Here is a 15,139-nt window from a genome sequence, read left to right on the forward strand (position 1 = left end):
CAAAAAATTAGAACTTTAATCACAATCATCATGAAAATAAGTATAAATTAACCATAATCATCAAATGCGACAAAATAACTCACATTGTGATCTGGACACTTGTAGAAGATACGACCCTTGTTGGGACACTCCTTCTCACCCGGTACTCCATCACAATCTTCTCCTCACACTTGCCGCATGCAATGAGAGGAAGGTCTGGCCTTAGTCGCTTTGGAACCCGATGAGAGGCCAAGGACCCAAAAGCAGTTGCCATCTACTCTCTATACTCATTTTTAATATAATATAAATTTCTCATTTTATAAACAAATAAAATTAAAAAACTCTAAAATTCTCTACATCTCCAACCATGAAGTGTGCTATGCATGATAGAATTGAAAACTCAATACTAGTTTTGAATAACTACTTTAACCTTCCTTCATCCAAATACGCAAACTTTAAAGTGATTTTGAGCTTAATTGGCTTACAAATAAAAAAAATCTAACATAAAAAACCACATATATCTAGTCCACAAAATGAAATAAGCTACTGATGAAACATAAGAGTATAAAGTTGGTGACCTTCAGAACCAAGAATCGATGGAGGAATGGAAGAAATCTTGTGATACACCGGTGATGAGGAAGAAGAGAGAGAAAGAGGCCAGCGATGAAGCACGAACACTGAGCTCGAAGTGGCTCGAGCTCGGGAAGGAACAAGGGCTATATAGGAGGGGACCTTTAGTCCCAGTTGGAGACAGAAACCAGGACTAAAGGTCCCTTCCTAGTCCCAGATAGAGCCTCCAGCCGGGAGTAGACTTTTACTCCCGGTTGGAGGGACCAACTGGGAGTAAAAGTTAACCTTTAGTTCCGGTTGGTAGCTCCAACCGGGACTAAAGGTCCCCTATAGCAAAAGCCTGCCACAGTAGCCGTTGGGCAGGGTCCTTTAGTCCCGGTTGGAGCTACAAACCGGGACTAAAGGTATCTCTAGTTCCGGGCGCGAAAAATACTAGGACTAAAACAAAATTTTGAGGTGGGATCAAAGGCCGTTTCTCTACTAGTACGTCAGAGCACGCGAGTTACTAAACCTACCTAACCCAAAAGTTTAGTCTACTTTTTTTAGGATTAGGAAAACGAAGAAGTATAGATGATGAATGGTTATGTTGAGCGGACGGCCCACTGGTGACCAGCAGGTGCTTCATCGGCCAGGCCAACAGCATTTGTGGCCGCCTTCAGAGACGGGACAAGGAACCCTGAACAGAAATTAGTTTTGGTGGCTATGTTGCTTGATTCTCATTCTAGTTCTTTCTCCATTCTAGAGAGCACTTTTCCAATTGGATATTTGTGCAAGGCTTAAATTATGGTGAATCCATCATCCAAAAGGTTGGTGTCTATGACCATATTTAAATTCCTAGCTAATTATTCCATGGTGGTCAAGATCATCATTGTTAGTATGTGATGCTATAATTAGTTCTTAGAAGTAGAATAGAATAGTTGTTCTTCATTATTATGCAATAATTATTTTTTACTATGATTTTCAATTTACAGGGCCGGGGCTACCAATTTTAATTTTCTAATAATCAGTGTACAATAATGTTTTTCAAAAATAGTACTTTCGAGCTACAATTATTGTTCATGAAGCTCGATTTCTTATTAATTCTTTGTAATTACTGTCTCAGTATTTTTTATGTAGAGATGGATCGAGAGTTGATACATCTGTCCCGAACGGACAAATGGTACATGCATGGCGTCACCCAGTTTATCACCAATGCCAAAGCCCATGCTAGGAATAGGAATCCTGTCTTCTACCAATGCAAAGATAGCAAGAATCAAAGGAACTTTCTTCAAATTGAGTCTATACGATTGCACTTGATTACCAGGGGGTTCATACCAAACCATACGATATGGACTATGCATGGTGAGGTTGGTGTGAATGTTCTGTAGAAAAACGATGATGATGTGGACCTGCCTGACGTAGCCATCCACGGTGCTGACGAGTAACTCGGTGTCAACACGGAACCTATGGCCATAGTTAATAATGTGTTTAGGAACACGCTAGCTAACGATACCAAGGATAACTATGTCATTTCTTAGTTGCTACGTAATGTAGAAACCGGATGCCTTAGTGAAAGACAACTGAGAAAGCTAGAGAAAATAAGACAAGATGGCAAAATACTATTGTATAGGAATTGTCTAATGAACAAACTAGAAGCCAACATCATGCTGTTAGAGTTCAAATCGACAAATGGATTGAACGATAAAGGCTTTGATCAGTTGTTTGGTATAATAAGGAAAATGCTCTCAGAAAAAAATGAGTTACCAGAAAAGACATAATTGGCCAAGCAAATGATCTGCCCCATCAGCCTTGAGGTTGAAAAAAATCCACGCATGTTCCAATGATTGCATATTCTACCGTAGTGAAAAATACAAAGACTTGAACAAGTGCCCCAAGTGTGAAGCTCCACGGTACAAGGAAGGGCCGTTAGATGAGGGTACCAAGACCAGAGGAGGTCCCATAAAGGTCATTTGGTATTTCCCTATAGCTCCCCGGGTGCATAGGCTGTTTGCATGTGCAAAGTCAGCCAAGCTGTTGTGCTGGTGTCGGCCCAAAAATGTGTCGATGCGCCTGGCACACAGTAAGCCAGAATGATGTGCTTGATGGAGCAAGGCTGGAGATCCGCTTGGTTTCAACACAGGGCTAGCTGATCCTACGAATTTCTTCCGAGGCATGCTAGTCAATTTGACCTGCAATTGACAAGGAGAGAAAGTTTATCAGTAAATTAAGGTGGAACATGCTGGCTTTGCCCAAACAGTTCCAAGTGTGCCGCTTCAGGAGCAGCCAGGCGGGAAAATCGACTAAACGACCGATACTCGTAGAAATCAGCTGTTACGGACTGTAAAGCTCGTGGATCGCGATTGATTTTATGTTAACAAGTACAATGCATGCAGATGTAAGTAAAATTATCAGCTTGGTGAGTATTACCAATATAAAGCATTGAGCCAATGAATCTATCAAGAAAGGATATAACATGCGAACAAATTGACTGTTTAGTATAAATGGATTTACAAACGTTATGAATCTAATATGTTACTATCAACAGTGAGGTTCAACCGGATCGATGACAGCTATGATGATAATAACAAACTAAAACTAAAGAATCTATAAAACCATCTATACATTGACAGGCTTTCCAAAAGACACGCTATATGTGTGAAAGCTCAAACAAATCGGCTGAAATAGCCGATTCAGGTGGAAAAGGAACTACAGCGTGAGAACAATCGACTATTTAACATGGACAAACCTATGAACTCATGAGACTTAACCTGTTATCTCTAATAGTGGGGTTCGACCGGATCGATGACAGCCGTGATAAAGACAACAAATCAAACCTTTAAAGTAAACAAATCTATTCACATTTAATAGAACCTTGGAGACACACTATAGGCGTTAAATCATAGGCGATCGGCTATTTAGCCGATGCAGGCATAGCAAACAACCAAGGCCACACTTGATCGAAAACAAATCTACCAACTAACATCATTCGATCTAAAGTGCCATCAGTGGGGATCGACCGGATCGTTATAGCCATAATAGCAAACTATAGACCAAATTTAACTAGCTAGCAAACCTCCTTAAGATCAGACATGCCTTAACCATGTACTATGCACGATTGAGATCAAAGTAGAATAGCCGATGAAACATAACCCGTCGCTCAAAGTAAGAAACATCGTGTTGTAACAAAGCGAACGATAGACTAAAAGGATATGAGGCTGATCTAGATCGATCTTGACCGGGCAGGTTGAGGTTGCTGAAAACTAATAACAATAAGAACATCAGTAAGATCTGTAACTTAATGAATCTACCCGAAGGATGCCACCCTTAGGCAGAGTTGATAACTTGACCTTAATCTAATTCGAGCAGTGGAGGTCGAACTTAACCGATGCAGCCATACTTGAACTAGATAAGAGTCGATAACTAGCTTATACTAGAGTTCACAGTGGAGGTCGAACTTAACCGATGCAGCCGTATAAACAAAAGTATAAGCCATGATGGTACTTATAAACAAGACGAAGGTCGGCCCGACCGATGCAGCCCTGCTTGTTGAAGAACTCGCCGAGATCTACACTACTCCTACTCCTAAGGGTTGGCATAAAGCCAAAAAAGTAACTTGTATTGATTGATTGGTTGTCTTTTTTACAATAGTCGGGGTCCATTATTTATACCCGGGGCCTAAGCATGAATCCTACTCAAGTATGACTCATTACAATCTTTGGTATAAAAGAAAATATTCCTAACTTAAGATAATTTAGACCCTAATCTTTCCCTTTTTGTAGAGTCTGACATATATTTTCCTACACCAACCTAGCTCATTGTCGTTATCTGCTAACGTCATTCGAAGAGAGCCGATTCCAGTGCTGCATCTGAATTAGCTGATATCGATCCTTATGCAATCAATTCCTTGATTGACACAATCTTGGAAGCTCTGAGTTCCTACGTTCTTCTTTCCAAATTTTGGTGTAAACACATGCCCCCCAATTTTGGGATAAAAATGATTTTATTCCAAAATTTCTATTTACCTGTTTATCGCGTCACAACCATTTTATTCCGAGATATACGCGTGACTCCTGATTTCTCGGTCCGAGTCTTATATAATATCCCAACAGTATCCCAACTCACTCGGCCCATTTGCTTTTCCCTTCTTTTTAGAGCAAATTTTAACAGCCGACGGCGCCATCGCTAAAGTCTCAACCCTAGGAAATCCTCTACCCTATAAAGCCTTTATTCAAGCGATCTTGCTTAGATTCAAATCTACTTTGGCTGTAATGGCAACCAGCAACCACATCCCTGAGGTATGCTTTCAAGTTCCTATTCTCCAAGTACCGGCCGCTACCCTGCATTTCCTTTCTTCTTAATTTTATTTTATCTGATTTCTAGGAAATGAGGAACGAAATCTTGATTCCATCAGCTATTGCTCCCAATGTCTATTTTCTTGGGCCTATGGGTGACCCTAACCCATTTGATTTTATCTATCAAGAAACCAATCAAATCCCCTTCAAACAATCTATAGTGGATTTGTCCTCCTACAGTGAAACATGAACACCAAGTGCCTCTAGATGCAAACACTCAAGCAATGCACTTGGATTCTCTCCCAATCTCACAAAGATGATGAATCAATGATGGAGATGAGTGGGAGGGCTTTGGCTAAGCTCACAAGGTTGTTATGTCAATACAAATGGCCAAGAGAGTGAGCTTGAGTCAGCCATGGGGCTTAAATAGAAGCCCCCACGAAATAGAGCCATTGTAACCCTTCACTAGGCACAACACGGGGTGACTGGACGCTCTGGTCATATTGATCGGATGCTGGACCTCAGCGTCCAGTCATGCGATGCGTGCCATGTGTCCCCTCTCTTCAAATGTTGATCGCCCGATCTCAACGGTCAAGTGACGACCGGATGCAGCAGCTCAAAGTGACCGGATGAATGAACCCTAGCATCCGGTCGTTTCTAGTAAGCATTCAAAGATGACTTTTCATGATCGGACGCATCCGATCATGCTCGACTGGACACACCCAGTGTCCAATCACTCGGTGACTCCTCTGTCCACTACCATGTCAGTAGGATCGGACACACCCTGTCAGCGTCCAGTCACTAAGTGACCTAGCATTCGATCCATGATCGACGCTGTGCGCCCTCTGCTGCCACTGACTGGACGCGTTGGTCCAACCGAGACCAGCGTCTGGTCACTTATAGTGACCTTCATCTTTTCTGTCTAGGGCATCGGTGGCACCGTCGGACTGTCCGCACTCTATAGACGGACACTCCACCGATGAAGTTCCTAACCCTTGCTCAAATGTGCCAACCACCAAGTGTATCACCTTGTGCACATGTGTTAGCATATTTTCACAAACATTTTTAAGGGTGTTAGCACTCCACTAGATCCTAAATGCATATGCAATGAGTTAGAGCATCTAGTGGCACTTTGATAACCGCATTCCGATATGAGTTTCACCCCTCTTAATAGTACGGCTATCGAACCTAAATGTGATCACACTCTCTAAGTGTCTTGATCACCAAAACAAAATAGCTCCTACTATTTATACCTTTGCCTTGAGCCTTTTGTTTTTCTCTTTCTTCTTTTCAAGTCCAAGCACTTGATCATCACCATGGCATCACCATCATCATGTCATGATCTTCATTTGCTTCACCACTTGGAATGTGCTACCTATCTCATGATCACTTGATAAACTAGGTTAGCACTTAGGGTTTCATCAATTCACCAAAACCAAACTAGAGCTTTCACTTAGAATAACAGGATCAATGCAACCTTATGACTTTTTAAGTGCAGGATCCAAGAAATAAGCCAAAATATCAGACTGCACAAGATGGGTAAGCTATATTCTAAACCATATTGGAGATGGATCAACTATTAGCGAAAGAGAATATCTAGCCTTCCTAAACATGTGGTTAGAAAGATTCATTTTCTATGGGTCATCTTGTGGTCTGACTTACAATCATAAACTCATGGCAGAGCATCTGGCAGTAGGCACTAAAATTCCTCTTAGCAAATATCTATTGGGATTAGCTTACCATTGATATATCAGGTGGCCGCCCAGCTCCTGAAGAATGAAGCAGTGCACACCATCAGCGGCCCTTGGTGGCTAATACAAATGTGGTTAAACTTGTATATGCATAAGATTGTAAGGCCAAATCTCTAGAATTTGAGCTTTCCTTCCTCCAACTTTGATGAGGAATACAGAGACAAAGAAGGAAGAACCCGTCAGTACATGAACTACGGTGAAACTGCATTAGCCATAATAATTGCCATCGATGTTGGCCATCTCTTTAAGAAATTTTATAGAGGGTTTGATGTAGATATCCTGACTTGGTTACCGTATGATGAGGATGAGAACAATGAGTTGGCTTTCCTATTCAAATTTTAATTTGAATTAGGCTGCTCAGATAAAATAGCGGCTGCAATCTTCAATTCCTTCATCAAACCTTGTGTTCTTCCAGCCAAATTTTGTCATGGTCATGGCAAGATGTCTACAAGTTCATTCCTTCTAGGCAACCTTCCAACCTATGAGTTTTACAACCCTTCTTTTGTAGCTCGTTAGTTTGGTCTTGGTCAACTGCCTCCTCAACCGTTCTTCAGGAATATGCTGAAGCGAAGAGAGGGTATCAGTGAAGTAATGGAAGCCACTATAGTCTTTCAACTAGGATAAGATCTTCCTTCTTTTTGCTTGCACGACTTGGTAAGAGTCAACTTCTCTTCTAACCTTTTTGACTTCTAGTGGCAAGAATGACACTCCCATGTCTTCTGTGCGCCAGTCCATCTAGGTGCATAGCTCTAGATGGAGAGTTTGCTTCTGATAGTGAGGTAATTTACCATCCTTTTTTAGAAAAAAATTATTCGATTGAATTCCCCTGCCAGCTGTTCTAACAGACCTTTTCAGGGCACCAAATTCGATCCCCCAAGCTTGGACAGGAAGGGGCGTCTTATAGAGTATCATCCACCATGTCTAGGCTTAAGAATGGGATCAACTACACCTACACTAAAGAAATCGGCTAAGGGATATATTGTCAATGCTTGAGAAGAATATAGCCGATTTGGTACAAGATGCGGATTTAATGCAAAGAGTCTCCTTTGCCTTTAAGGATAATTTATCCTCAGTTCTTACCAAGGTCTTGTCATCTCTGTTCGTCATTGAAGATCAAGCTCCAAAGGTGAAAATGGCTTAGAGGAGACTGTCTAACCGTGAAGCTTTACTGGCCAAGAAGAACTCCAACAGGCAAGGGGCCAAAGAGCTAACACAGCTGATCGATGATTTGAAGAACTCCTCTCTTAAGATCAATCCAGAGCTGACCCAACGGGAAGCCAGGTGATCAGAACTTGAGAAGGAACTAGAGAATATGAAGGCCGCCATTGATCGCCACAAGTCCAATCTGGCTCAAGTACCTGATGCCATTAAGCAGAAGAAACAAGAACTGCTAGCCAAGGTTAGAGAAGGTAGGGCCATCTGCAGCAGTCTTGAGGATTTTCCTGGATCAGCCGAAGAAGACAAGCACCAAATCACAAAAGTTGATGCTATCCTACTAGAAGCATTGAAAGCAATCTAGGATATTCTAAACTTGTAATCTGTATATCAACATGTATTTTGTGTAGAACTAGTGATAACCATATTTTTTGTTGCCTCATTGTATTTCCTATTTCGGCTAAAGAGCCGATTTGAAAATAGTCGATTCTAGACTTCTAACATTCATCCGATTAAGTCTAAAAACATGGCCTTTATCAAGAAAACCCCTCAATCTTCTATCCTCAGTCATCAATGTCGCATTCTCTTTGACATTAGTGAGGTGGCGCATCGCCTACTATTAATTGTGGTTGCCTTTTGCACGTCCTGAGATGTCCACCACCTTGTTTCATGGCTACAAATACCAGCTGAGGGTTCTAGCCTTGAACACATCTAAACTCATAACTATTCCTATTCCTTTGGACTTCTCCGCCCTTGCAAACTCTGTAGTGGTTTTCTCCCCTCTTCTCGTAGATCCAATCGACCCTATGGCTGGCGAGGACAACCGAGGCAAACTTGCGGTAGAGGAGGTTCTGGAGGAGGACATGCCAGTGAGCCAGCGCCTTCGACGCATGAGGTAAGATCGATATCTTCTGCTCATAGCGATGAACTTTTCTAACTTGTTTATAGGTTCATCTTGAATGATAGCCTTTGTCCTCTTCCTAGGGCCAGCGAGCCCTCCAATGCTGTATCTAACGCTGCCTCTACGCCAAACTTGTCATCGGACTCCTCTGATTCTTACAACGATGTCGACGCCCGGCATTTCCTCTAGGAGTGGAGGGCAGCCTAGGATTGTTATTCTAAGGCAACTTGGGTAAACAGCCAGCTTGAGATCCGCCTCTGGGTTTCTTAAGCCACCCTTCACACCGCCAAGTAAGAGGCCAGCGCTGCTTGGGTGTGGCTAGTCGAGTCCGATGCCATGGTGGTGGGTAAGATGGATTCCAAGAACACCTTTACTTTGATTTCCACTATCTTTATCTTGATAGCTCTTTTGTGTCAACGATCTGTCGTGAACTGGAACTTCGAGGATGAACTCATCTTGGCACGCATGTATCTTCCTCTCGGGTGGCCCTTTTGTTGTGCGGATTGCTCCGTTAGATAGCTAATAAGATCAACTTTAGAGTCATGGAATTAGTTGAACCTTAATCGTGATCATTAGCAATTTTTGCGTCACTTTAAAAGTCGTGCATGACATCGGTAGCGCTGCTTGGCCCAAACACATGGTCACCGCGTGCGAGGCACTGCTAGCGCTGGGGCTCAGGCCATGGCCAGGCCACGGTCGGGCCACAGCCGTTGCTCAGCACGCACCGAGTTGAGGTCACGCATCGTCTGCGATTAGGCTCGCTGTTGTGCGCACGTCATGCTTAGGTGGTTGGCTGCGGTGCCGCGCATAGTGCATACCGTGACCACGGCGGGTTGGACTCGGCGGATGTGGTGCCCGCCTCACCTTTCAATCTAGCTACCATGTCATGACCCAACATGCCTTCTGTTCATTGTATCTGAGTTGATGGCCCCGGTCGCTATGGCGAGGGTGATGCCCTCTACCTCGCCTGTCCCCGCTAGCCGGCACCAACATGACTGATCAAGCTTGGCTGCTCTAACACTAACGTGTCGCACCAAGCACACACATCGCGTTACTGAGGCGTAGGTACTCGTACTGTCCCCACTAGTTGGAGCTACCCTGCCTTAACTTGCTCGGCTCGCTCGTGTGCACGCTCCATGGCCACCCGTGCGCTTGACCACCACCCCTCCATCCCTTGATTCTCTTAGCTCAAAGCTTTCTAGTCCAATTCCTCGCATCTATGAGTAGAATAGGAAGTTAGCTGGACATCCCATTCTCATCAAGCTCAGCCATGGTCTTTTGGTGGTCAATTTCAGGTTTTCCTCGCTGCTGGTCATCCTGCCGTCATGGGATGACACGTTTGGGGGTAAGGCGTTACGCTTGGTTTTAGTTTGATTCAATCCAGATATAGGCTCATCTTGATACCCTTGTGTCGGTGCTTGCCTTAGCGCCGCTTGGGATGCCGCCAGTGGTGAGCTGACGCGTCGGTGTCCGCCTTGAGCACCGCCGCCCCATCAGCTCGCACATGGCCAGCGTCGTGGGGGTTGTCTCCGACTTCACCACCACCTCGACCATGTTTGTTGTAAGCTGCTGATGCTCAATCACCCTCTTTTAGTCCATTGATTGCGTTAGCTCGCCAGACCGCTCGCGCTGCCGTGGCGGTTGGGCCACCACAGTGGGCAGCGCTGTAGAAGTCACCGTTTAACTCCTAATCGCCACCCAGGGTTGCGTCTTGGCTCCACGACGCTCGTCGGCTCAATTATGGGGCTGGTGTTTCATTCTGGTGGCCGGGGTATGCGCGCTACGCCTGTCGGAGTCGTGCCATCATGCGTAGGCCAACGGGGACCATCCCGTGGTGAGGACGAGATAGTTCAAGGGCTTAGCTGCAAAGAGCGTCTCTCGCTAAATAGTGCGCAAGTGCTCAGTGCAATAACTCGCTAGGTCAGGGCTCTTTCACAAGATGCGTTGGAGCGCTCACGCTGTGGGCCTGTTGGGCTGGCCTGCTACACGCGTGGGCTCCCCGTTGCGGGCCGTTTTAGTTGCTGGGCCGAATAGTTGGCCACCGGCCTTTTCTTTTCAAAAGCATTTTCCAAATTAGTTTATAAGGTAAACTTGTAAATTCAAGATAAATTTGTGTAGATGTCCAAAAATAGTGAGACTAATTTTGTTGGACTCCTAAAATCATGATCTATCTGCTAGTATATTTTGTTCACATAGTTTTATAATATTCTTAGAAGCTATATAATTAATTTGAGATATGTAATATTGTCAAAGTATAAACTTGTAGGAATTGTTGTGGTAAATTGGTGATAGTGTTGGCTCTAAAATTTTTATAGTAGATTCTTAACAATTTTTTGTGCTCACTTTAATTTTTGTAGCTCCATAGAAATTAGTTTGTTAAGGTAACTAAATGAGCCCTAGTACGAAAATATATATTTAATCAATCAAATGTCAAAAATAATCAGGGGTTTGTAGAACGAAAACATTTTTCGGTAACGAGTCTTACTCGACGACGTGTTGCTTGTCTTTTAGCAGTTGTAAATGCCTGTGTGTATGCTTACCACCTGCTTGAAAGTAGCACATGTGCTTACATAGAATGGTTAGTTAATGAACTAATGCTGACTGCTAATAAAATTGAATATAAGGACGCACGTTTAGTAATGCTCCTGCAGATGCAATAAACCCACAAGTCAGATAGCTTTGCATATCCTTGGAGTCTTTTCTTTTCTTCTAACGGGTAAGTCTTGCGGAGTATAATTGAGTACTTCGGGTTTATTCTACCCTGTTGCAGGTGATAGGAGGATGCTAGAGCTGATACTTGTGTGCGGGAACCTTCTGGTGGGCTCAGCGAGGATTCCTTTACACTGCGATCATAGTTTTTATTTATAACTCTCACTAAATATTTTTATAAATAGAAATTTTATAATCTGTTGTCATAGTTTATATATCAATGCTTCATCATGTCATGAATAGATATTTATTTTCGCTGTAACTCTGATCACATGTTTATATTCCGCTGTTAAATTAAATTATTCATAACTCTGATAACATATTTATATTTCGCTGTTATAATTAATAAATATTATACTCTGATGTTGTATGGAAAGTGATGCAAGAAATGACTTAAAATATTGTAAGCTTTATTCTCTCATTTGTGATCCTGATGGAAAAATGTGGATTTTCGGGTTCTCCCTTAGGGTGTGCTCGACGGAACTGCGTAATTTAGTGTCTTCCCTTGAGTACTTAGTGTCTAATGGAGGACAAGTACTCTTAGAAGACATTAGATTAGACGGTTCTGCCACAGTTTTACCACCGTGGCTTTATATTCTCCGTAAGCAACCATTGCATTCTCTTTTTTTCCACATGTTCAATCAGTTAGGGTTTTGGGTTTTGGGTCCCTCTCCCCTCATTTTTTTCTCTCTGCTTTGGTTTGTTCCAAGTCGCTTGCCACTACCTTGATGGTTGTAATATGCGCTACAGGGTTCTATCATAGTTGTGTCGTGTAATTCTATATCCTTTTAATAAAATACATGCTAAGACATCTTCACAGAAAAAGGATGTGTTTTTATTCTATCATCTAATCTAAAAATAAAAAGGTATTTGAACAGTGTTGTTATCAAACAATTTTTCTCTAAATGATCATTATGATCTTATCATGGCAAAAAAAATACATATATGAAGCACGTGTTTATATATATTATTTTTCACGGTATACAGAACGTAGCTCCGTAACGTACATTGTTTAATTACACTTGAAAATTGAACTAGGAGTAAATTAACACAAATAATGAATGCAACAAATATTTTTTTCTTCCAACCAAATGAGAAAGAAAGGAACAGAAACCATACTAATTACATCTCGAGTCCTCGACTGACCATTTTATTTGAAGAACCACTCTACTTAAAATATGTACCGCAAATAATTAAATCAACCAAAATCAACTAAGATTAGTTAATTTTGCTCGATTGTCTTGCTTGTAAACCGTTGTTATGGCTCATGCCCCTGTATCCATCCTTAGCACTTGGGCATGTTAGGAGGACGTGGCATCATTTGAGTCTGGGGTTTTGCCATTTTCACAATGAACACAGTGTCCATGCCCCACACCGTGTGATGATCAAAGTGGCAATGCATAAACCACACACCTAATAACAATAAAGAATAAAAACACAACATATATAAGAAAAAAATAATCCGTATAACAACATATAATGTAGTTCATTGGTGCCCAAAGATTAATTTAGCAAATGGAGTACTCACCAGGATTTGCCGCGCGGAAGCGCATTGCAGCCCAGCCGCCCGTGGGCACGGAGACCGTGTTCTGGTATGGTGGGTCGACTAGGTTGTACGTGGCCGGGTCCTTGTCCTTGTCAAAATTACCAAACCCTCTGGCCACCACGTAGAAGCTGAAGCCATGCAGGTGTATGGGGTGGCTCTCGACGCTGAAGATGGCCGTGTCTTGGAACACCACCTCCACGACGGTGCCATTCTCGACCACCTTCACCTTGGTGGCCTGCTTCGTGAGCCAGAGCTCCTGCGGCGGGTTCAGGGCGGTGAAGTTGAAGAAGAAGGGCGGCTTGTTGGGGAAGTCCAGCTCGTACACGCCGCTGATGGAGTCATGATAGTAGGCATCGAGGATGTCAGTAGTCGGGTTCATGAAACTGACGTTGTTCAGGCTCGCCGCGAGTCGGTTGCCTCTGGGGCCGTCGCACATCTTGTTGGCCCCACAGGGAAGAGTGTTGACAGAGATCGTCACGAGCATGTGCTCGTCAACCTCCATTGGCACGTCGATCAGGTGCTCCTTGGTGACCAGGGACCGAAGCTGCGCCGTGTACGCCGTCGCCGCGGCGATGTCACCGAAGTTCGGTAGGTCAGGGAAGTCAGGTGGCCCCATGAACGGTGGCGCGTTTGTGTACTCTAGGATGACCGTGGCCTTGGTCTTATCGAAGTTGAATTACGTGTTGGTCACGAACACCAGCGCGGCCATATAGTAGCGGCTATTGGCTGAGCCGTTCTTGGGGCAGTTGGCCTCAAGGAGCATGTTCATGGTCTGTCCGGGGGCGATCATGATGTGGTCGATGGCGAACGGCCTGAGGTAGCTACCGTCGGTGCGGACCACCATGAGGCAGTTGCCCTCTATGTGCAGGCGAGATCATGGCGTGTGAAGGACGCCATGCGAAGGCAAACCCAGGGACAACAAAACGACAGTAGACAACACCTGACGGTCAACTCCAAGCGATGGCGGTAGATGTTAGAGGCAGTTGGAGCGTTGTCCGCCCACCCCGCTACAAGACGAAGGATGGTGCCGACGCAGTCAGGAGATCAAAGCTTAGGACTCAGAACCCTATGAAACCCCCTGAACTTGTACTCCCATCGCCCCCTCGATATATAAGGCGGGGCATGGGATCCTGTACAAGGGAACAAACCATTGGAACCCACCGAAACCTAGATCGGACCTCCAGCTCGGATCCCTGGCCAGGAGAATAGCAGCATAGTGCTCCCCCTACATCTCTCTCTCTCTCTCTCTCTCTCTCTCTCTCTCTCTCTTTGTGTGTGTGTGTCTTGTAAGAACTCAATTGAGTATTCCTAGCACGAAGAACTCCACTACTGGACGTAGGGCTTAGACGTCTGAACTAGGATAAACCCCTTGTGTTTTGAGTTCTTAAGTCACCGGAGACACATGCATCGACCCACGTTGAACAATCCGATTACTACTGTGGAATCTAACCCACGACAAGGGCTAAAGAAGTGAACAATATGGATAGTAGCTAACAAAGCTCAGAAAAAGCATATCTTGATTTTGCGTGGCTAGAAATTGAACAAAGATAGGATAGGATAGGAGTGGGAAAAATGGAAGTGGAAAATGAGATAAAAATAGCTTTAATTGTAGTTATATATAATTCATGCTAATGATATATGGGGTGCATGGAGAGAGGACACCAAAGTCAAATGAATAAGCAAAACTATTAGCAAAACAATTTTTGAGTAAATAAAAAGATTTAAATGTTACCATGAAAAAGCTAGCTACACGTGCTAATTGCATGGGCCATGCATCTTGCTAGTTGGATATACGGAAGTGATATGCGTAGCTTTTTCTCAAGACTCATCCTTAGTACGTTTAGATATATAAGAAAGTGTCATATACGTCTTTGTATCACAACTTGCTTTTGTGTTATTATAGTGTATTACCAGTCCAGTCGTCTTCTTTGTGAAAGTAAACCCCTGGATCGGATATTCAGATGTCAATCTAGCTAGCTTTCTGCGGCCCTTTCAAGTTTGGTTGTTTGGTATAGGCAAACGAAATGAGAGAAAGAAAAGGTTAACCACCTCATCCCCAATACAAGCAAGGGTCCATAAGTCCATTGGATCTCCGCATTGACATAATACTAGTATGAATATTTCATCAAAACTGATGAGTAACCTGTGGAAAGAAGCTTTCCAAAAAAAAATCGTCTCCTCCCTCAGAAAGAACATTTAAATCTATCTTGTATTCGGAGACATAGACATGCCCTACTCAAATTGTCATGCACTCATG

The 15,139-nt window shown here is 43.4% G+C and overlaps 1 pseudogene; it reads right to left on the reverse strand.

Annotated features, from left to right (window-relative positions):
• Positions 1-12,621: 12,621 nt before the first annotated feature.
• On the reverse strand, positions 12,622-14,097 carry LOC136466133 (putative laccase-1; annotated as a pseudogene).
• Positions 14,098-15,139: the final 1,042 nt, after the last annotated feature.

Source organism: Miscanthus floridulus, chromosome 7 (genome assembly GCF_019320115.1).
Source record: "Miscanthus floridulus cultivar M001 chromosome 7, ASM1932011v1, whole genome shotgun sequence".
Classification (NCBI taxonomy): Eukaryota; Viridiplantae; Streptophyta; class Magnoliopsida; order Poales; family Poaceae; genus Miscanthus; species Miscanthus floridulus.